The following is a 23,784-nucleotide window of genomic DNA, read 5'->3' as shown; positions in this document are numbered from 1 at the left end:
CCAATCCTTCAGGGCCCTGCGGTCACAATCCTCTGCTCTGGCCGCGGGAGCCTCAGGAATGTTGGCACCCAGGCTGGGCTGCTCCCAGAGCGCCCGCAGAGTCCACTGTACCATCTCGTCTCTGTCTCTCCCTGACTGCGACAGAGTAGTCCACTTGCCACTGGAAAAGGAAGGTGGAAGGAAGAGTTTTCCCAGCCTTCACTCCACCCTTCCATTTCTCCCTGGCCTGGAGCGAGGGTCAGAGAGTCGCCAGCAGAGGAGCGCAATCCCCTCCTGCAATAGCGACTCCACTGGGTGATTGCGCTGTGGTCCCGGCACTGGTCCTTGGGAGCCACCTTCCTCCTGGTGGGTGGCGTGGTGTGCACAGTCTCGCATCTCCAACCCCTTGAGCAGTGTTTCTTCTTCTGCCTGTGCATCAGTGGTTTAAAGCTTAAATCACCTGCCTCCAGGACCCAGAGAAGGCTGGCCGGACGCGCAGGTTTAATTCTGCCAGCCGCCTATCTGTGGCACGCTGCCTTGTGGCGGATCTTAGCTGTACCTTTTTCTAGACATCCAGGACTGACTCTGAACCCTGACAGGGGCAGGCGAGCAGGGAGACAAGATAAAGACAAGGGAAGAGGCTGGTGGGAGACAGGGAAGGGAGGAAGAGAGAACGAAAACTTACACTCCAGTTGTTGGCTAATTCTCTGACCTTGGGAGAATCATTTAACCTCTCTGAACTTGGGGAGAATGAAGTGACAGGAAAGAATACTGCTTAGGCAAATGGCTCTGAGCCACATTCTAGATTTGTCCCAACTCTGTTATTTAGCAGCTCTGTGACCTTGGGTAAATAACTTCACTTCTCTGAGCTCTCACGGTAGTTTAGCTCCATAGGCTAATGGAGTACACAGAGAAAATACTTTTACTTCATGTGTTATCAACTTCTTTAACATATAATGATTCCTTATAAGGACGATACTACCTTACCTTATTTGTTTTAAGGGTATTTGGGGTATATGTGTCAGGGCAAGGGAAATGAACCAGGTTGCAGTTTCCTGCACAAATAATGTATTGTAGAGGTTAAAATTTAACACCTGTTATGTCTTTTGAAGATTGTTATTCTCCCTTTCATCCCTCCTCCTTTTTAATTTTTATTTTAGGATTTTTGTCTTAGTCAGGAGAGGCTAAGTTTTGCTGCACTAATAAATGACCCAAAATCTTAGTGATTTAATCTGTCACAAATTTATTTTTCACACACATGGCATATCTTGTGTGGGTTGATAGAGGGACTAGACATATCCTCTCTCAGACACCCAGGGTAATGGAGGCTCCATCTTAATATCCTTCTATAAGCCCAGAACCTGGGGGGGAAGGAAATGTGGCAAATCATGCACTGCTTCTTAAACTTCCACTGAAGCGATATGGAGCAATTCTCTGAAGCTGCCTAATTTTATTAAGTACTTCCCCAGATAGGATTTTTCTTTAGAGTTAGCTGCTGTCTCCCTTTTTCCTGATTTTGCTTTTGGAGAAAGTACAGTAAACATAACAAGTGAATGGTGGTTCTTCTGATCACCAACCAGGCCCTGCTCACTCTCAGAAGGGATTTCAGTACCGTGAGAGGAGGATGTTTTTATTCTAAAGTTGCTCCCTTCTTATTAATTTTCAACATATTGTTTCTCCAGATTCCCAGTTTATTTAAATCCTAAGTAAAAGATAATTGATGTTCCTTCATCATCAGTGCTAAGGTTTGGATAAGTGTTCCCGAAAAGCCACCTGATACAGGCTTGGTCCCCAGCCTGTGGTATTACTGGGAGGTGGTGGGACCTATAAGAGGTGGGGCCTGGTGAGAGAAAGGTAGACCACTGGGGACATGACTTTGAAGGAGATATTGGGATCACATTCCCTCCCCATCTTTCTATTTGTCTCCCAGTTTCCATAAGCAGTTTCCTTTGCTACTGTCTCCCATTGTGAAGCTCTGCCCTGTTACAGGCCCAAAAGCAATGGAGCCAACCAACCATGAACCACAAGTTCTGAAAGCACAAGCCAAAATAACCCTTTTTTCCTTGTAAGTCATTTACTTCAGATATTTTGTCACAGGGATGGAAAGCTAACTGACATAATCATCGGCTACAAAAATTTGAATATGCTTTGCTTTTGGTCATCTTCCACCCTTAACCTGAGTTACCAACGGTGGTAGCCAGAGTAAGTTGGATACTTGTAGGCATTTGACTTTGCCTGTCATTGCATGCTCGTAGTCAGAATAGCAATGGAATAGGTCACTGTGATGGGAAAAATGAATGTCAGCAAATCAGATGAGCTAGTCATTCAACAAGCCCTTATTGAACACTATTATGCGCTGGACACTGGGCCAGTTCTTCTAGGCCAACAGTGGTTCATTTGGACTCTCATCTTGGCAAGGGAAGAAAGCAAGGCTAGGGTTCCCCAAGGAGCCATCTGATACAGTGTGAGCCTATCACGTCTCCATTTCTGCCTGCTTAGGCAGACCAGCCCTCCGATGGGTCTAGAAGGATTCCCACGAGACCATGCTTATTGTTGCTACCAAGCCTCTGTGGCTACCCTCCTTCCTCTCTGCTGACCCAAATCCTCACCATCTTTGGAAGTCAGCTGAAAATGGCATCTTTTCTCAGCTCTGAAGTTTCCTAGCATTCGTACATCTCCTTATCTACAGAATGAACATGCACCTCTCCTGCCTGTTAGGACAGCTACCTATGTGTATTTTATTACTTAATCACTTTAGGGAGGGGACTCCACAGTCTCTTCCTATCAAGTTTCTGTAAGAAAAAGATCTTGTTCCTCCTTGTGTTAATGCATCAAAATGGAGAGCCCACAGGAGATCATCAGTGAGTAGGTCCTGCCCAACATCTAGCCATTCCATAATAGATGCCTGATAAATACACATTGAAAAGAAGCCAACTTGACCTTGAATAGAAGCCAACTTGACCTTGCTCTATTTCTGGCTTTGTTTGTTGTTTTTAGGACAGATGGAAAGAGGAGCTGGGACTGTGGGTCTGTCTTCTGGTCTGGGCAGAGGAGAGTTTTCAAGGTCATTTAGACAGTAACAGAACGAGGTGAATGCAGGATAGATAATGCTGCCCATCATCATATTTCCCAAACTGCCACCTGGGGTACCAGGCCATTGGTCATTTCACTTGTCATCCTGTTCTTTGGGTTTCTTGATTGTCCTCAGATCCAGATACATCTCTTCCCACTAGTGGAATGTTTAAGATGTGGAAAGGAAAAGATGGATTCAAACAAAGTAGCTATAAAGCAAATTTATGTAAGAGGAATATTATTTTTCTGCTAAAACCTATTATAAAATGTGAGTGGTTTTCAGAAAGGGGAAAAAATCTTCACTTGAATCAAAACTGCAGAAACAAGAGGTGGAAGCGGTGTCCATGGGAGTGGTCTTCGTGGTGTTGAACTACAAATGGTTTTGCAGCCCATTCCTAATTCCCACTGAATGCTCCCCGCTTAACCTCCCAGGTGGGAGGATTTACTGGTGCCTTGATCCCACAACTTAAGTTTTCTTCCTCTCTTTTTCTTTTGGATTATGAATGTCTACTGGAATCAGCTGTAATAACATAATCTGTCACTGTCTAACATGCAGTGTTATGTTTGAGCCTTTTGACTGAGCAGAATAAATTAGTGTCCTGTTTTATTAATGGTATAAATTCAGAAGGGAAGATTTATCTAAAGTGAGAGATAAGCTACGCAGCAAGAGAAAAGAGGATGAAAACGCTACTTGTGGAAATCAATTGCTTCATTTGTTAACACTCTCCTCCTGGTTCAACTGTCCCTCTCATGGGGATCTCCCTGTGGACAATTTTCAACATCCTAAACAAGAAAGCTTATCATCCAGCAGCTCTCAGGAAGCTGAGGCAGGAGGATTGCAAGTTCAAAGCCAGCCTCAGCAACTTATCTAGGCCTTAAGAAACTTAGTGAGACCCTATCTCAAAATAAAAGATAAGAAAAATGGCTGGGAATATGGCCCAGGGTTCAATCCCTGGTACAAAAAAAAAAAAAAAATTTTCTTGTTCTGTCTTCTGGAAAATACCGACATGGCTTCTTTACCTATCAGCACTCCTTGCTTAATAAGAAAGATAGGAATAATCTTTAAAAAAAAAAAAAAAAAAAAAAAAAATATATATATATATATATATATATATATATATATATATATATATATATATATATATATATTTAGTTGTAGGTGAACACAATACCTTTATTTATGTGGTGCTGAGGATTGAACCCAGGGCCTCACACATGTGAGACAAGCACTCTACCAATGAGCCCCAGCCCCAGCCCCAAGATAGGAATAATCTTAATAACTAACACTTACAAAGCTCTTGTGCTTTTCACATAAATCAGCTGACTCAATCCTGCAGAAATCCTTTGCAGTAGTGTGATCATTTTGTGTGTCTACTTGGTTGGGCCACAGTGCCCAGATATACAGTCAGATATTTTTCTGAATGTTTCTATGAGGGTGTTTTTGGATGAAATTAATATTTAAACTGGTAGCTTAAAATTGATCAAGCAAAGGAGATCACTCTCCATAATGTTGGTGGGCCTCATCTCACTGTTTGCAGGTCTGAATATAATGCTAGACTGACTTCTTGCCAAGCAAGAGAAAATTCCCCAATGGATGGCCTTTGAACTTGACCTGTAGCATCAGCTCTTCCCTGGTCTCCAGCCTATAGGTCTACCCTGCATATTCTGGACTTGATGGCTCCCATAATCCCATGAGTCAGTTCCTTGAATTTCTTTCTATTTAAATATTTTCTTGATTCTGCTTCTCTGCAGCTACTTGACTAATACAGGTGGTTATTTTTATAATTATCCCCTTTTACCAGTGTGATATCCAGGGATAGAGAAGTTAGGTAACCTGTCCAAGCTCATCATCAGTACCAAGAAGTGGTGTAGCTGTGATTCTGCCCAACTCCCGAGTCTGTGCTCTTCACCATGAGATTAAATGCCTATTTATGTTGTGTTCATAGCTGTTGATTCATCTGTCTGCTTGCAGATCCTTTTCCCTGGTTATTTTGCTTTCATTTGTTAGTTTTGAGGAGACAGAAACCTTCTATCTGGTCAACATGCCACGCCAGGCCCAGTCTACCCTTTTGAAGGGAATGAGTTTAGGAAAGTTGCTGAAGTGTGAATAGTGCTCACCATAAAGGAAGTTAATTCTTTGGATAGTTGGCTTCTAACCATCTTCTTTTCTACCTGATCACCAAGTTAAGACAGCTAAGTCAGATCCCATGATCTCACCACTGGACAAAATTTTAGGCTCAACACTTCAAAGAGTTGGATCTTCATATGGCTCAATATATGGGCTAGCTCTCTTTATGTCGTGTAAAATGCAACACAGATATGGGTCAAAATAATCTTTAATATTCTAAGGGAAGTAAAATCACCCAGGGAAATGGAACTGCCAGGGTCTGGATATGGTTTAAATATGTCCCCCAAGGGTTCATGTACTGGAAGCCTGATCCCTGGCATGGCAATAAGATGAGGTGGGACCTTTAACAGGTGGGGCCTAGTGGGAGGTGCTCAGGTCATTGGGGTCATGCCCTTGAAAGAGATTTACGGAGTTCTCATGGGATTCCTGGTTAGTTCTTAAGAGAAAATTGTTACAAAATATAAGCCTGGCCCAATGCAGCCCTCAGGCTTCCTATTTTGCATGTGACTGTCCCCTCTCATATCTGCCATTGAGATGCCATCTGCCATGAGGTCCTCACCAGAGCCGAGTAGAAGCTGGAGCCATGTCCTAGAATCTCCAGACTGTGAGATAAATAACCTTCTTTTTTCTTAGAAAGTATTTACCTCAGGTGTTTTATTATAGTTACAGGAAAAGGACTAACCCAGGAGCCATGGCTTAGTATCTGAGGAGACCAAAGCTGAGGGAGGGCCTTCAAGCTAGAAAAACAGTGTCTACTTCTCAGCTTTGTGATGGAGCTTCATCTTCTCTGGGTAGAAGTGCAGAAACTAGCTTCATAACCTAACATTCAGATTTGCTTTCCTTCATGCATTAGCTTAAATAGAATTATGTTTAAAGCAAGTCCCCAGAGCAGGTATTTTGTTTCGGAAAACCCCTGAAAGCATTGTGACTTCAACAGCCCTATTGGCACTTCTGGCCTGGGAGCAATCTACATTTTCCACGGACACATGGTTTTAGTCAGGTTTTTCATTGCTGTGACCAAAAGACCGGACAAGAACAACGTAGAGGAGGAAAAGCTTATTTGGGGTCAAGGTTTCAGAGGTCTCGGTCCATAGATGGCTGATTCCATTGCCCTGGGCCAGAGTGAGGCCGACCACCAGGGTTGAAAGGTGCAGAGAAAAACAACCTGGAACCCGACCACCAGGAAGCAGAGAGAGTTTGCTCCCTGGGGAAAACTAAAAGGCATTCCCCCAGTGACCTACCTCCTCCAGCCACACCCTACCTGCCCACAGTTATCACCCAATAACCTGCAGTGGATGAATCCCCTAATTAAGTTACACTCTCATCTCACCTCTGAACATTCTCGCATTGTCCCACACATGAGCTTTCGGGTAACATCACATACCCAAACCATAACAGTCATCACGGGGCAATTTCCACAGGTGTTTTTCTTTTCTTTTTTTTTTTTTTTTATTATTATTTTTTTTTTTATTGTTGGCTGTTCAAAACATTACATAGTTCTTGATATATCATATTTCACAATTTGATTCAAGTGGGTTATGAGCTCCCATTTTTACCCCATATACAGATTGCAGAATCACATCAGTTACACATCCATTGATTTACATATTGCCATACTAGTGTCTGTTGTATTCTGCTGTCTTTCCTATGGGGGGATAGTAGAGGTGTTTTTCTTTTCTGAGATACATTCTTAGGAACCGAGGGTGGAGTGGGCAGCTGGCCGCAGTAGGACCCCTCTACGCACACACACACACATCTTCTGCATGCTGCTCCCCACTACCCTCTCTTCAACCTTTCGGGCTATCAGGCACCAGTGTGTTTAAAGTTTTAATAGGCTTAGAGGTGACTCCCGAATCCACCAACATCTGCCTTCATCTGTAATTTATGGCGGCCTCTTATTCAGTTGGTTTAGTAAATTATACCTAAGAGTTTTCTTTGAGATTTGGCTGCTTGGCGTGCAGTTGCACGATTTAGCTGTGTTTTTGCCAACTATTTGGTTTAATTTTTTTTTTTTTTTGGATGAGATTCTCAAATACTTAATTTGGAGCTTTGGTCTGGAACACACTTTATCAGACACCTTTCGTGTGCCAGGAGACCCCTTCTATATTCCATGAAGACTAGCTTTCCAAATGCTAACGCATTTATTTCTAAAGTGCTTTTAAAGTCTCCACATTTCCAAACAGCGGAAGGCAACATGTGGTGAGTTTGGACCACATCATTCTCGTGGCCTCCTCCTGTTCTCCGAGCTCCCCACCCTTCTCTGTTCTTTAGTGGAGGGGAAATTCTTGTGTGAGTGGAGAGGTGAGGGTGATGGTGCCCAGCGAAACCATAAAATTAATGTCTGTTGCCAAAATAAAAGGGTTGACTTTGTTTTGAGGTAGGTGAGGAAATGTTTTGGCCTTACTTCATCTGCTCAGTCTAACCATGCCCCAAAGATTAGATCCAGGTGATTATGGGTATAATTCATTCCTCTTTCAAGTCTGTCAGCATGTGTGTAGGTTTGGGATATTGTGTTTTCCCACTTTCGGAGGTAAGTTCTATATCTGGCAAACTCAGATTTGAGGCCATCTATAAAGTCCCTGAGGCAATTTGTTTACAGTTGGATGGAATTTGATTTTCTGGTTGAATCTGGGACTTACGATTCCATTTTCCTTTCATTAAGGCAAGCTCAACTTTCCAGGACTGAGTTGTTACCTCCAAATAAGAGAAGGTCTCTATTATGATTAATACACGGCAATCATGTAATCTGCTAGAAATATGTGGTCTTAAGGCTAGAAGAATTGCAATAGAATTAGATCCACCACTCACACCATCAATCTTCCTTTAAGGCCTAAGGAGGGATTAGAGGTTAAAAATAAATCTTTTAACATTCTTTTTTTATGAGTGAAGAATAATTTAACCACCTTTACCCTTTGTGACGGGGGTATGGGATTTAGATTTTAAGTTTGAAATGTAAACTGTGCTCCACATTTCCTTCAGGGTTCATGTATTCTCCAGCCTATTACATATGGGGTTAACTGAGAGGATCCAAGGTCATATGTGCAGTTCACTCTGAAATCTACCCACGATCTATGTTGCTGTCTCACATGCCTCGTTGCTGTCTCTTGCTCTTATCTTCTGGCCTAGAGATGCTTGATATAATAGTCATCACACTGGTGACCGAGGCACAGGCCCTCTGGATCAAAGATTCTTGATGCTTTTTGAATCTGATTTTTTTTTCCTCTTTCATATTTATTCTGGTTTGTAGGAATAGAAGAATTACCACAGAATTATGACAGAAGACATTCAAATTTATAAAGATATTCAAAGATGATTTAATAAGAAATAAATGGAAGGAATGAGCACGTTTTTCTTCTACTGGCTGGACCCCAATCTTTAAGCCCCTGAAGAGGCTTCTGTCACCAATAGGTCGTCTATGGCTTTGCAGGATGTGAGACGCCAGAGTAAGCCTTCCCAGCTGGTATAGACTCTTCCCTTTCTTCCACAAGCCTTCCAGGACAAGGACATTCAACAGGGAGGTTGACCCCAGTGGTATCGTGTTTGTGGCTATAGCTAATGCAAACATGTAATTTCTTTGTTAAAAGTATTCACAGACATTTTATTTTGCTAGAAAGTAAGGAAATAAAGATTAATGGAGACATATAATTAGACCACGGGAAACTACTGGCCAATATGGGTCAATTTAAGCATAATCATAAGTATTGATAGTAATGGCCTATAACACATTGAAATAAGTAAAAATCCATGGTTCATATTGATGCAAGTAAGAAATAGATGGAGTCACTTCTGAGAAACTGTTGTGTAACATCGACCATATACTTAATACTGTATTGAGTACTTAGAAATTTGCCAAGAAGGTAGATCTTAAATGTTAAGTGCTCTTACCACAAAATAGTCTTATGACATGTTTTGAAAAATAAAAATAAATTAACAGGACAAAGGAAACTTTTGAACCTACAGATAAGTTTGTGGCATCGATTGTGGTGATGGTCTTGTACTTATCTTCAAACCCACCAAACAGTATTTTCAAATATACACAGCTTATTTTTTTTAAATGTCTATTGTTCCTTAGAAAAGTACTTATTTTAAAAAACCCAACCAAAATAGACAAAATAATTGCATTACCTTAGAAGTTATAATTGTTGGGACAAAAACTTAAGAATAAAACCACAATGAATGAGTAAACCACTAAAACAAACAAAAAAAAAACTAATAAATATAGAACTACGACTACTAATAACAATAATAATAGTAATAGGAAAAGTAGAATGCTCTGTGAAAAATATAGAAGGAATGGTAGACTTATTTGGAAAATCAACAATAGGTGTTAAAACTAGTGGATGAAAGTTTGAGAAGGAGCTGGATGCTTTCATGATCTCAAAGTATCTTTCCACAAATTGATTATTACTTACATAGGGAGCGATCGATAGTCTACAGTGGAGAAATCTGGTAGGTACCACCTACTGGGACAGCAGCATGTGCCTCCTGATAGGATGCATTGCAAGAGTGTGGCATCACATGGTGACATTTTTGCCATATATAATTTGAATCCAATCATAACCAAGTCAATCTCAGTTTTTTAGAGATTAACCCCTATATCAGGGCTTGGTTTGTAAAGTGACTGGCCTGAATCTTCCAACCTGTAAAGGCCAACAACAGGCTGAGGAAATGTTCCTGATTAAAGGAGACCAAGGAGACATGGCCACCCAATGCAGAGTGTGTTCCTGGATTGAGTCTTGACTGGAAAACAATTAGCTATATAGTACGTCTTGGGGACATTTGACAAACTTTTACATGGACTATGGATCAGATAATAATATTATATCAAATTTAAATATCCATATTTTATAAAATATATTATAGTTATGTAAGAGTATATTCTTGTTCCTAAAAATACACCCTGAAATTTTGAGCCACCATGAATGTACGTGTTGGTCTTAAAGGAACATAAGGTCTTTACTCTCAAGTGGTTTAGAGAATAATATGCTGATGTATGTGTGTATATTTAGGGTGTGTGTGTGTGTGTGTGTGTGCGCGCGCGCATATGTACACACATGCGTCTACATATAGAAAGATATATGAAAAGTCATCCCTTGGTATCCATTGAGGATTGGTTTTAGGTAATCCCACTCCATCATGACCGGACGACCAACCTAAAAACCCTTGATGCTCAAGCCACTTATATAAAATAATGTAGTATTAGCATATAACCTGTTCACATTCTCACTTTAAATCATCTCTAGATCACTGATAATCTATTACTAATACAGAGCCAATGGCATGTAAATTGTTGTTACAGTGTACTGTTTAGGGAATAACAATAAGGCAACAAACAAAAACAGTATGGGTTCAGTAAAAACCCAATTATTTTTAGAATATTTATTATCTGAAGTTGGTTGAATCCACAGATGCAAAGCCCACGAATATGAAGGGCTAATTTTACACACCACACACACACACACACGACACATAAAGACAGTGAGAGAAAGATAATGCAAACGGATGAAATAAACAATTGCTAACTCTGGGGGTGTATGTTGGGTATACCTTGTACTATTCTTAAAACTTCCAAGTTTGAAATAATCTCAAAATAAAGAAAAAAACAAAGGAAGATTCAGACAATTAAACTTGATGGCACTAAAGCACTTGGAAAACAATATTCCACACCTGTGTTCTACCTTACCTACTGCCTTTTTTCTCAACTCTGGGCTGCAGTTACAGCCACAGTACAGGCTCTCTGCTTCTAAACATGGTTTGTCATACAGAGACCACATGATCACCTTGTGCAAGTAAAATGGAAAGTTCCAGCAGCACAGGGGTGAGATGGGCAGGGGAGAATGTCCCCAGCCCAGGGCAGGGAGGGAAAGGATACCTACTACTCCAGGCATGGTGTGGCTTATGGAGAGCAGACAGTAGGTGGTCAGTTGGCCCCTGAGAAGTACTAAGTCTATCTTGCCCAGTCAAGGGGGTTTCAGCAACCAAAGCAGCTGCATCCATTCTAGAGAGAGGACTCCAGGGGCTTTTATTTATAATACCAGCCAGGTGCTCTCTTGGCAAAGATGCACAGGCATTCCGCAAAGTCGCACTTGGCCATGTAACCCATCAGCTCGTGCAGATGTCATGTCTAAAACCTGTCACCCTCCAACCTAGCATTTGTGCTTTAATTCCAACAACTGTTTTTCAAAAAATTGCATTATCTTATTTAAAATTTAACCCCTAAAGATATCAACTAATTTAAGAGTGATCGTAAAGAATGCACATAGCTAAAATGTATTCTTGGCTCAGCCTTAGGCCCTGCCATGGTAGATTTTCCAACTCGTTGGTTTCTTTAGACAAACACAAGACTTTGAAGTCCAGATTATTGCCAACAGGTCAATAGCTAACACTGGAGGTACTGGGGAAAGCCAGGGTTAGCAATGGTTATAGGATTTAGGGTATGGGGGTACAGATTTGTAGCCAGGGTATAGAAATGTGAGAGAGTATTTGAGTATCAAGAGAAGAAATAGTAAATTTACCCCCCAGATATGCGTTATATGATTTTCTAAAGTTTGCTTCTTTTCCTAAGAGATTCAAAATGGTTTACAATGAGACTGTCTTGGGTATCCTTACAGTTAATAATACTAATTTCTCTTCATTTTATCTTTGGATACTCTGTTATGTTTAATCTCATTGTTCATCGATAGGACCATTTTATGAGGAAAGCCCGTGTCCTTTGTCAGTCCACCTAACTCACCTCTGTGAGTGTACAGAGCGGCCCACCAGAAGCGATTCATGGTGAAGCCTGTTGGTAGGCCCTGGAGCTTCCTCCCGTAGTCAGAGAGACATGTCCACTTGGCCCGGGGAGCCATGCTGCGGAGAGCTCCTTCTCTGACGGTTTTCTGCTGTACAACTGGACCCCATTTAACTGCCCTATCGCAGCTGAATGTTCATTTTACTTTGGCAGGAGAGGCACTTTAAAACACACAAGAAGCATTTCCTTTCTTTCCCCCTGGTGTGCAAACATTTCAGTGCAAAGTCATCAGCAAAATCAGTTGTTGTTTCCAGAAACATATTTTAAAATAAAAAAAGGAACCTTCGAATCTTGACAAGGACAGTGGAAGTTAAAAAGGGGAATAGAGAGATTAAGTAAATGAAATGGAAGAAGAAATGAACGTCAACCTGTAATTGTTTTCTAGAGCTGTTAGAACAAGGTACCGTAGACTGGGTGGCTTGTAATGAAGAAATTTATTCTCTCATCCTTGGTTTGTAGATGACCATTCTCTACCTCTGTCTTCCCCTGACCTTCTCCCCACATGCGTGTGTGTTTGGATTTCCCTCTCCTTATCGGATTAAGGCCTACCAGTGATCAGATTAAGGCCCATCCCAATCCAATCTGTTCTCATCTTAATGAGATTACATTTGCAAAGACCCTATTTCCAAATGAGGTCATATTCATAGGTTTGAGGGTCAATTTGTTTAAGAGGAAATAAGGTCTAAACTCCAGAGAATGGCCACCACACTACACTGGCCATTCAGGTTTGACATTTGTAATTCAGGCCCTCCTTTGTTGGTTCTGAATTGCAGGTAAGTGTAGAGGGTCCATTGACCCGAGATGACAAGTGTCAGCCTAAGAGAAAACCACAGGCAAGTTCTCCAAAGGCTAATGAATGATATAATAATATAATAATGAACAATAAGGAATAATCTGGGAATAGCAGAATATTGAAATAGGAGTAGCAGAGCATTGTGATGGCATGTATGTGGGTGTTGAAGGAGATGGAGCCAAGGAGAAATTTTTAAAGACAAAAATTAGGAAGATTACATCAGATATCTTGAAGCAATCCTTGGCCATAAAAATATAAAACAAGAGTGGTATCCGTCCAAGGCTGAACAGACAGTTGCTGGGCAGATGTCCTCATAGAAGTACTATTTGTGCAGTGGTCTCTGTGTGAACTGGTGGTTCTGACAGAGTCTTTTGCGATAGTTACTCCCAGGCAGTCATGTGAAAGAGCCCTTCCTTTATAACCTCTGGCTTTAGTAACTATAATTATTTTGTTGTTGTTGGGGTTGACACAGGTGACTCCAGTTTGATTCCGACAGCTTTTGCATTTCTGTCTGGACTGCTTTCATCATCAAGGCTAGTTACAGATCTGGTTTTCCCAAATATAAGGTCTACCTTTATATATCAAAATATACCACATTAGTTTAGTCACTACACATAGCAGCATCATGTTCTTCCTGGGTTTGTGTCTGGAAAGAATAGTAAGGGAGACATATTCACCTAATTGAGCTAATCACCTAGATCAATACCTTGTATCATGTCAAATTCCAAAATCAACAGGAAAAATAAAATTCATTTGGGTGCTCATGCTTTTGATATGCCTCCCTACTATGTTTATATCCATAATAAAATTAGTGGGTCCTTTAAAATCTTCCACCCTTTGCCTGTGTGTATGTGATATAAAGAACTGAACATTTTCAAGTTCATTAGCAAATGTTGACTGAATTGTCCTATTGTTGACACAACTCTTTCTGCAAAATTGAATCAAATATGCTATTCAATTGGGTGTTTGGCATTCCATTTAGGGAATGGCAGAAGCTCCCAATTTAGTTCTCTCTATTCAGAACGTATTAGTCTCTTCTCATAGTTAGGAATTGTCCCCACCAGGTGTCCCTCAATAGATGCAATGGGGAATAAAGATCCAGTGCTGCTCACCAATAGACTTGAGTCAAATGGTAATTTGGAGGAAAGATTTCAGATATATAAGTGACAAGAAGCAGACAAATACAATGTCAATATTTACCTACATGGTCATGCTAACTATAGTGAAAACATTTAAATCCATGTCAAGAAAACAGTTTTACTCTGACTCAAGGATCAAGGCTTATGTTTTAATGTAGTTTCTGTTAGATGTTGGTAAATAACTCTAATCAAGGGGATACTTCCATGCTTATGATGATGGACCTAGCTCTCCTTTATATTCTGCACCAGCAGAAAATGGTAACTTACTTTATCTTCTGGAAGTTCAGCAAATACCTCTTGTTTTGGGGGAGTTACCTCTTGCAATTTGCAGACTGTAGGACATGCCCAAAACCTTGGAATTCTAGGCTGGTTTAAATTAGGGCCTTCCTTTCTTTACATTCTTATCCTGTTGCAGAGCACCTAATTTTTCTCTGCTTCTCATGTCAACACAAGTGAAAAACCTATCAGAAATCAAGCCAGTCAGTTTCACCTCGAAGAAAAGATTTTCAGGAATGTTTAATTTTCAGGGTGTGAAAGAGGAAGGGGATTAGCATGTTCTCAAGCAGCCTCAGCTGTAGATTGTGAGCCCTGGAAGTCTCCAGGGAGTGTCCTTAGAAGCATCATCAGGAGAGGGGGTGCAGGCAGGGGTGGGGGGAGCGAGAGAGAGAGAGAGAGAGAGAGAGAGAGAGAGAGAGAGAGAGAGAGAGAAAGAGAACGCTAGCGCATGCTAGAAGCCAATAAGGGGTATGTGGAAGCATGGGAAAACCCCTAAAGCTAGGGATCCAAGGAGTTGTGGCCTGATACATCCTGCGTCTTATTGTCTTTGATTTTTCCAGAAAAATCTGGCAATGAGAATAGAAGAATTGCAAACAATGTAGCATGCCTTTGCCAAGACATAAATACAGAAGAAACACTCGAATGGACTATGTACGGTATCAAATTATCTACAAAGATGAAGAAAGTAATGACTTACATTCTCCATCCCTTTGACTGAATAGATGACTCACCAAAGTGGAAAATGAAGCCATTGGAGATTAACGTTACCCTCAAAAAGAGGGCAAGAGGGATGGGACCTTGGAGGAGCCAAACCAGTTAGACAAGTTCACATGCAACCAGAACATCTGTGACGGGAAGTGGCAGCTAAATGTTTTGTGTTTCCTTGTGTTCTCTGGAATGTTCCACAAAGCATTGCTCACCACATTTCATCTGGGACACGGATATTTTAAGAGGGATCTAGGGCCTGCAGGGTATCACGTTAGGAGATGCAGATACTAACTCTGCTTGCACACTGGGTTAGAACTTAGGTTAGGAAGCAATGACCCTAACCCATGGACCCTTCTAGAGTCTCTGTGTTTTTTGATTTTTATTTTGAATGGTTTTATTGAGATAGAATTCACACATCATATAATCCACCCATTTGCATTTGGTTTTTCATTTATTTACTTGTTTAGAATCTGTCCTGTATAGTAACTACCGGCTCCATGAAGGTAGCAACCATGCATATTTTGACCATCAATGCACAGCAAGCACTTATCATAGTGCACAATGCAGCAACTAGTAACTAGATATTTCTAGTGAATAAAGAATGGATAAAGACAACAACTGGATTTCTAAGAATCAGAAACTGGCTTGGATAAGCCACTCGTTCTTGCATTTTTCTTAAAAATTCCAGGCAATTTTTAAAATTGGGAAGTATCAAAGAGAGAGAAAGCCTCATTTTTTTTAGAAGAGAAGTACTCGAATACTCCAGACCTATGTTATTCTCCTAATGAATTCTCACTTGCTCCCATGCTAGGGTTTGACCCCAAGTCTGAGGAGAGAGGGCGAATGATGGGGTCGCTTCTTTGTGGGCTTACAAAGGCAGAAGATTTCAGTTGCGTGTCTGAGAAGGTGTTTGCTTTTGTGTCCTCATCCTCCTCACTGTTCACTTGGAATCCGTTCAACTCAGCATGTAATTCTTAAGTCCTGTGCTAAAGCCGTGGGGACAACAAAACATATGAGATGTAGGTCCTTCTTTTTAGTTTATAAATGGGACAGCAAAACTCATGTACTCAATATAGAGTGATATAGCGCAAGAGAAAAGGCAGCAGGAGGGGTAATGTTACAGGTCAGACTCTGGGTCTGGAAGGAATCGAGAGGAGGAAGGGATGAGTGTGAGCTGGAGGGTCAGGAGGTCCCTGCAGGCTGTGCAGAGCTGGTGCTGTGAACTGCATTCTGGGAGAGCAGAGCAAAGATGAGAAGGCACGTGCTGTGTTCAGGTCCCTGCAGGGGACTGGCCCTGCTGGCATGAGGAGTCCAGGGTAGGCCAGTGCCAGGGACTTTGTGATGGGTGTGGAGTCCTAGTGTACTTAGGTGGGAGGACTAGCACAACCAAAAGGTTTCTTTGACCTTGGCCTCTACAAGACCCCCATGTTCCTTCTCCCACCAGCTCCTCAGCCTTTTTTTTTTTTTTTTTCCTTTCCAGGAAGGAATGGTGATAGATCTTGTTTTACCACTTCGTCAGCTCTCCATCATGGGTGGGGCCAACTAAGGCCTTATCCCATCTATCATTTGTATTAAATACTGAGTATCTCTATGCAAATGGTTTAAGATTATTTTTTTCTTCTTAATTGGAGGGCTTTTCTGGCTAGGGCAAATGAATATTGTGATCATCAATGAAGGATACACATTGTCAGTAATTTATTTTATTTGCAGTACTGAGGATTAAACCCAGGGTCTTCTACATGTTAGGCTTTTATTATTTTATTTTATTTTATCTGCAGTGCTGGAGATTAAACCCAGAGCCTCCTGCATGCTAGGCAAATGCTTTACCACTGAGCTACATCCCCAGACCCTTGTCACTATTTTAAAAAGAAAGTGGCATATTTTGTGACAGTCAGCAGAAGTCCTTGGACACATTCAAACCTCAATGGAACATTAATTTATTCAGCGTAATATCACCCTTGGATTCTCACTTCATCTATCTTGGTGAACAGAGAGCGTTTAAAGTGAGTATGAGTTCACGGAAACACGTTGTCATAATATTTAAATCACTTCATATTTTAGATTTGCTCCCTAGTATGAGTTATTCTCTTTAACTAGTTTCCCCCCACCTTTCTTCTTCTCTGTAGAAATCGCCATCTTCCTTGTTTCCATACCTGAACTATAAAAGTGTTGATAAAATTCTAACAGGTAGAGGGCGTTGAGAGTGCCCCGGGCTATGAAAAAATCTTTTTTCTTCTTAATCAGAGAACTTTTTGCTCTTTCAGCCAAGGCAAAGTCAAGAGCCATGGTGTGTAGATGGTAAGTAGAGAAGCTTGGTGAATAAGAGCTGCTCGTGGTTAGCTGTCAGAGATTAGCTCTAAGATGTCTGCAGAATGCATTCTGAGGACTTCGAGTGCTATGAAATCAGGCAGTTATAAGAAACTTCACTGAACGTTGGACTCAAAAATTAATTTTTAGGGCTGTTAGCTTCCACCCCAGACTCACCCTTTTCTTAGACATCTGGCTTAAAATAACCTCTTCAGAGCTGCAATTCTCCAAGTTCTATTTCTCATTTCTCTCCGTCTGTGTGTGTGTGTGTGTATGTGTGTGTGTTGTCCCTACTGCTCTCTTCCCATCTCCCTTCCCTGCCTTTACTATGAATTTCCTATTTGGTTCATCTTGATCTTCTGATTTCCGCTTTCTATTTCTCTTTGACTGGCCATCACTCCAAGAAAACCTTCTCAGAGCACGCCAAGCCATCTCCTCCTTCTCCTGTTCTTCTGCCACTCCTCACCCATCTTCTCTTTTCCTTAGCTTCAGCCCTGTTTCAGCTTTGTAGGCACCAGTGCAAGACTGGCCTCCTCCCCAAGGTTAGCGGTTGCTTTGGGATTTCCTCTCCCACTCTTGCTTCTTTCCAGAGCCATTTTTTTCTCCATCATTGAGATTGGTTTGCTGTTGTTTATCTTCCCTCAACTCCATGTCCCTCAGCTGCAGAAGTTTGAGTTTCCTTGCCTCTTCTGAGTCTTTCTAGAATAAGAAAGACTTTCTACTATAAGAAAGATTCACAGAACTGCTTTACTGAGAAATTTTGATATGAAAAGTGTTCACATATTCAATATATACAATTTGATGAATTTAGACATGCATACACCCATGATATCATTGCCAAAGTCAAGGTAATAAATATATATTTTGACTCCCCCCATTTTGTGTGTGTGTGTGTGCGCACGTGCATGCGCACGTGTGGTAGGAACACTTAGGATGAGATCTACCCACTTAAATTTTTAATGTGTGTTGTTGACTATAGGCACCATGTTCTACAGCAGACCTCTAGAACTCGTTCATTCCACATAACTATAACTTTATGCCCATTAAACAATTCTCCATTTCTCCTTACTTCCACCCAGTGGTAACCATCATTCTATTTTCTACTTCCATAAATTTTGCTATTTTAGATACCTCATATAAGTGGAATCATGAGGTATTTGAATGACTTATTTCACTTAACATAGTGTCTTTGCCCATGTTCTATAAAGGCTGGACCATATCCCAGTATTATATGTGGTGTGTTTACACAACATATTCATTACCTATTTGTCTAGTGATGAACATTTGGTTTGTTTCCATGTCTTGGCCATTTTGAGTAATGCTACAAGGAACATAGGACTGCTAATATCTTCAAAATCCTAATTAAGCCTGTTTTTTGTTTGTTTGTTTTGTTTTTTGGTAGTGGGGAGGGGAGGGTGGCAGAGAATATATACCCAGGAGTGAAAGACTTCTGTAGAGCCAAGGGAATAACCAACAAGGCAGAGGCAACCAGTGCAGTGGGAGAAAATATTTGTAAGTCATAGATAGGATAAAGCATTAAGCTCCAAAAGGGATAAAGAACTCTTTAACAACAGCAATGCAACAAAACCAACCAACCAACCAGCAACCAGATAAATAATGGGACAAAGAACGGAGAAATTGGAACACTGTCCACTGATAATGGAAATAGAAAATGATACTGCTGCTCTGGAAAGCAGTACGGAAGTTCCTTAAGATATCAAAAATAAAAGTATCATATGATCTAAAGCAGACTTTCTAAATGTGGATCCAAAACTTTCCAGAGCAACTGCTATGAATGAGGGTGTTGCATTCCTTACCAAAATCTCATTCTGGGCTGGGGAAAAGCTCAATTGGTAGAGTGTTTGCCTCACATGCACAAAGCCTGGGTTCAATCCCCAGCACCACAAAACAAAACAACAAAGCCAAAATCTCATTCTTAGAGAAGGCATAGCTGTTACTTACTTTAAAAACTGAACCAGAGATTCAAAGACTATAAAGCTGAAAATGTTACTTAAATGGTAAAATGATAAAACTAATCTCTATTATAGGAATTTGGAACCCCAAGAGACCTCAGACATTATTCATTTAATCCAAATATTTGCAAACTTTTTCATTTTTTAGTGAAAATCTATTTTTTATTAAAGAAAATTTTACATAATGAATCAGTATCATCTCAGATTAAAATGGAACTGCCTTTGTTAGTTTCTCTGTGACTTTTTAACTTCTGTCACCTTTCCACCTGAGACTGGCAGGAGTTGCCCAGCCCTTTCAGTTCACAGGTGAGAAAACCGAGTCTCCAGATCATGGTGCTGAAGGAGAGGGCTCCAGACTCATTCCACAGTCCTCCTTTTCAAATGAGCAGAAATGTAGGCACACTCTGACTATAACTAGAGGGTTACAAAGTTATTTATCTCTTTCTCTCTCTCTCTCTATCTATATTTGATGAATTTAGACATGCATACACCCATGATATCTATCTATCTATATCTATTAAAAATATATAAAATATATACACCCCCCCCAGGTCCCCAGTGCTGGGGAATCAAGCCCACAACCTTGAACATGCCAGGTAAGTGCTCTACCACTGAGCTATATCCTCAGCCCTGAAAAGGGATACTGAAAGTAGATAAGCTAAGGTTTAGTATATCTACCATAAGACCAATTTAAAAGGATCATGTGGTTGGTTGTGCTGGTGCCCACCTATAATTCCAGTGACTCAGGAGACTGAGGCAAGAGAATCACAAATTCAAGGCCAGCCTTAGCAACTTAGCAAGACCCACAGCAAAAAGTAAAAGGGGCTGGGGATGTAGCTGAGTGGTAAAATGCCCTTGGGCTCAATCCACAGTACCTAATAATAATAATGATAATGATGATGATGATAAAAGGATCATGTTGAGCAATAAGAAACAATTAATTTAAAATGTCCTTGCTTTCTTAGTCTTCAGAAGGAATCTTGGGTTAATTTTTTGGGACTCATATCTACTTTGAAATCATCCATAAAATTTCAAATGATTGATTCTTTTTCCTTTTGATAAATTTTCTCTAATAAACAAAGGCTTCTGAACGATTCTGTCCAGGAGAACTTGAAGGAAGTAATGAACCCTTATAGTGTTTGTGAGTGTTAGAAGAGGAGACTCCTGCCCTTCCACTCAAGCTCTTCCCAAGAACATGAACAGCTTCCCAAGAAACCTCCCCAGAAGAGCATCTGGAGAAAACAGAAGAGGGTTGAGGCCAACATCTGCCTTGGTCAACATCAGGGGATGGTGCCCCTCCATGGGCTGCCTGCCTTCTTAAACATCAGTGGAGGAAAATCTTTTGCACTCTCATCTCAGTTAGGAAACATACATTCATTCACTCACACATTCGTTCACCAGAAAATAGTTACCAATTGTACTATTGTATAAGAACTGTTTCCGGCTGGACACAGAGAATCTACATTCAAGCCCTGATACAGAGAATGAGAATGCTAAGCCAGAAACAAGACAGTTCATTTAAGATGGCAAGTACTGAATCACAAGGGTGGCACTTGTGTTTGCCTCTCTGCTGCTCTGTCAATAAGCAGAGGAAATTCTCTCTACTTATCCTTTCCTAAGATTCATCTGGCCCAGGTGACTAGGGTAGACTAAAGGCGAGGCTTGGGAGTAGAAGCCTGGCTTCCTAAAATGTCTTCAAACATCTGCATGAACCAGCTCCTGGGCTATGGACCTGGGCATGTGGAAGGAACGACAAATGACTTATTTGACTTGTCCTTATCTCCCAGCACGCAGGATGCTCTATTATTTCACTACCTTAGTCTTTTTAACCCCTTTCCTGCCGAACTGAACCCATTCCTGACTTGAAGTATCTTAGAGGGAGACAATCAGTCAATGTGCTGAGCAACAGCCTGTATAAAATATGTGGTTGTGTCTGCGGAGCTCTAAACTCAGCCTTGGAAACTGGAGGGACATTTGATACGCTCTCTGGGAGAGAAGATTCTATGGTGCTAAGAGTAGGATATTAGAATTCCCTCAGCAGAGAAAAAAATGTGCCCCTACACCTGTGAGGCAGAGTGGAAATTACTTACTGGCTTCCAAAAAACCCCACTTTGCAGTCAGTCGAACTCTTTACCTTAAAGTAACTGTCAGTTCTGATGTGTCTCCTTGAAGCCCACGTTCCTCTGTGGGTTGGAGCTATGACTCAGGATGCTTGTTCCAGCTCCAATGTGTAATTTAAATAGCATTTTTTTCTTGTCAGCAGCAAGCTTGCGTGTTCATTGGGAGCCCAGGGGAGATGTGGACCCACAGAATGCCAAGAACAAAGGGGTGATGGAGATCCCAAACCTTTTTAAAACCACCTTGGTTCAACACCAGATTAGACCTACATATTTTGAGGTGTTGGAGAGAATTCTGCTGATAAGCTCCCAGATAAGCATAGGCAGTATACTATACACACAATAAATATCTCTCTTGGGTGGGGGTAGGGCAAGGGGAGAAAATGGACTTAAAATGAAACAAGATGGAGTATGCAGTTGAGGGAGAGGATGGGGCTGGAAGTTGAATCATTTAAAAAAAAACTCTTTAAGAACATTTACTTCATAAATACATCAATATTCATCTTTTGGTGTGTCTTTGTATAAAGTCCTACTCTTCACATGTTATCTCAGGCACACTTTAAATGATAGCTTCATTTTATAAATGAGCTCTGATAGATTAAAAATGTTTACTTTGAAATTCTTGAAACTGACTCAGATTTGCTTTTAGGAGAGGCCCGAGAAGTGGGGAAAAAAAGCAGGCGGTGGGATGCAGGCCCTGCTCCCCGTCAGGGTATGTTCTGGAGAAACCTTGAGAAGGTTGATGCTGTCAGAGTCAGTGCAATTACTCACTGGAATAATGGACAGGTGAGAACCACAGAGGTCTTGTCCTTACCTGGGAGTCCGCGCAGTCATAGGCCGGTAACTGTGTCCTAGATTCTGAGGTTCAGTAGACATATGCTGTTAGTGGGCTTGTTTCTGCCGAAGCTAGAATGTCTCAATTCATTTTAGTCTCCACCTTTACCTTCTCTCTATGACGCTTCCTCAGTGGAAACTATTCTGCAAAACACCGCGGTAGACTGGTCTTGCTTGGGTGTGAGCCTGCTGTAGCTGTGAACTTTTTTGCAGGTGTGAAAGGTGAGCAGCTGCTGGAAGGCCATGTCCACTCTCAGCAGCTCCTCCCATGTCCAGGCCACAAGGCCTGGTGAGGAGAGAAGGGCAGGGATCAGCCTCCATTAGACTGGGGTGCGAGAGTCTCACAGACTCTTCCCAGCATGCTTCTGCACGGGGACAGTATGTGCCCACAACTCTCACAAGCTTGAGGCTCTGCCATAGTCTTTTCTTCCTGGACTGTGAGGTCTTGGTAGGCAGGGGCTGTGCTTTCTGTTTCTATTGTAGGCCCCTTTTATAGTTTGAATATGGAATGTCCCCCACGCCCAGGCTCATATTTGGGAAGTGATTGGGCATAGGGTTCTGACCTCATCAGTGAATGAATCCATTGATGGCTGAATGGTCTACTGGGAGGTGGAACCTGCTTGGAGAAATTAGGTCACTGGGGTCATGCCATGAAAGATTTATCTTTTCTCAGGCCTTTTCCTCTCTCTCTCTCTCTCTCTATTTCCCAGCTATCAGGAGCTAAACAGCTTTCCTCCACCTTGCTCTTCCACCATAATCCTCTGCCTAACCTCAGGCCCAAAGCAATGGAGCCAGCTCACAACAGACTGAAACCATGAGCCAAAATAAACATTTCCTCCTCTAAGTTGTTTTTCTCAGATATTTGTCACATCAGTGAAGAGCTGACTAACCATCCCCCCAACCCTCCAACCCCCCAACTCCCCTGGAGCTCAGTCTGGTGTCGGATGTCTGGCAGAGTCTTAGAACAAGTTCATCTGTATGAGCAGAATCAAGCACAAAAGGTATGCACCCCCAAACTGTTTTCTAACTCAGGCAATAGAGAAAACTATATTAGGGAAGGAAGGAATGTAAGGTCCTTTTTAAAGAAAAAAAGACCCCAGAACCAAATTGCCTTGGTCAAACTGTTTAACTTTGAGTAAGTTGTTCAATTACTTAGTGCCTCAGTTTCCTCATGAGCAAAATGGGAACAGTGATAGAATTAAATGGGAAAATATATGAAAAAGGCTAAGAAGAGGGATAACTGTTAAATAATTATTAGCTATAATTTTTATTCACACTGAGGTTTTGGGGTACTGGAGTCTTCCTTCATGTGTAGCATGAGGACACATAGCATACATATATGTTCCCTATTTTGTTCCAGAAATAATTTAAGATGGTACTTATGTCCTGGCTTAAAGGATACATTTCCAGAGGGCACCTATAATCATCTAGAGCTGGAGGACTGGTCCCATGACTCATCCCAATATACCAAAGTCATTTGGTCCAAACCAACCCATCCTCTTGTTCTCCAAAAAGTTTAAGTGTGTACAATACAGTGCCTGGGAAGCTGAGCCCTTTTATACAGTGTCATGAGGGTTTTCATACTGCTCAATTATAGGAAAAATTACCCGCTGGCTCAGGTCACTGGGAGAAAATTCCATGGCATGGAAATATAAAACCCTATTTCTT

The 23,784-nt window shown here is 41.3% G+C and overlaps 1 long non-coding RNA gene across 1 annotated transcript in view; it reads left to right on the top strand.

Moving 5' to 3' along the window:
• Nucleotides 1–15,518: 15,518 nt before the first annotated feature.
• The window catches only part of LOC114084134 (uncharacterized), a 32,278-nt gene continuing 24,012 nt past the window's right edge, over nucleotides 15,519–23,784 (top strand). The window contains exons 1-4 of the long non-coding RNA XR_011708153.1: nucleotides 15,519–15,904; nucleotides 16,664–16,888; nucleotides 21,932–22,068; nucleotides 22,827–23,117. This is a non-coding gene — a long non-coding RNA (uncharacterized lncRNA). The remainder of the gene's footprint in view (nucleotides 15,905–16,663; nucleotides 16,889–21,931; nucleotides 22,069–22,826; nucleotides 23,118–23,784) is intronic.

The sequence above is a fragment of the Marmota flaviventris genome, chromosome 7 (genome assembly GCF_047511675.1).
Source record: "Marmota flaviventris isolate mMarFla1 chromosome 7, mMarFla1.hap1, whole genome shotgun sequence".
Lineage (NCBI taxonomy): Eukaryota > Metazoa > Chordata > Mammalia > Rodentia > Sciuridae > Marmota > Marmota flaviventris.
The sequence above is the reverse complement of the archived record's forward strand: the minus strand, read 5'-3'. Positions and strand labels throughout refer to the sequence as shown.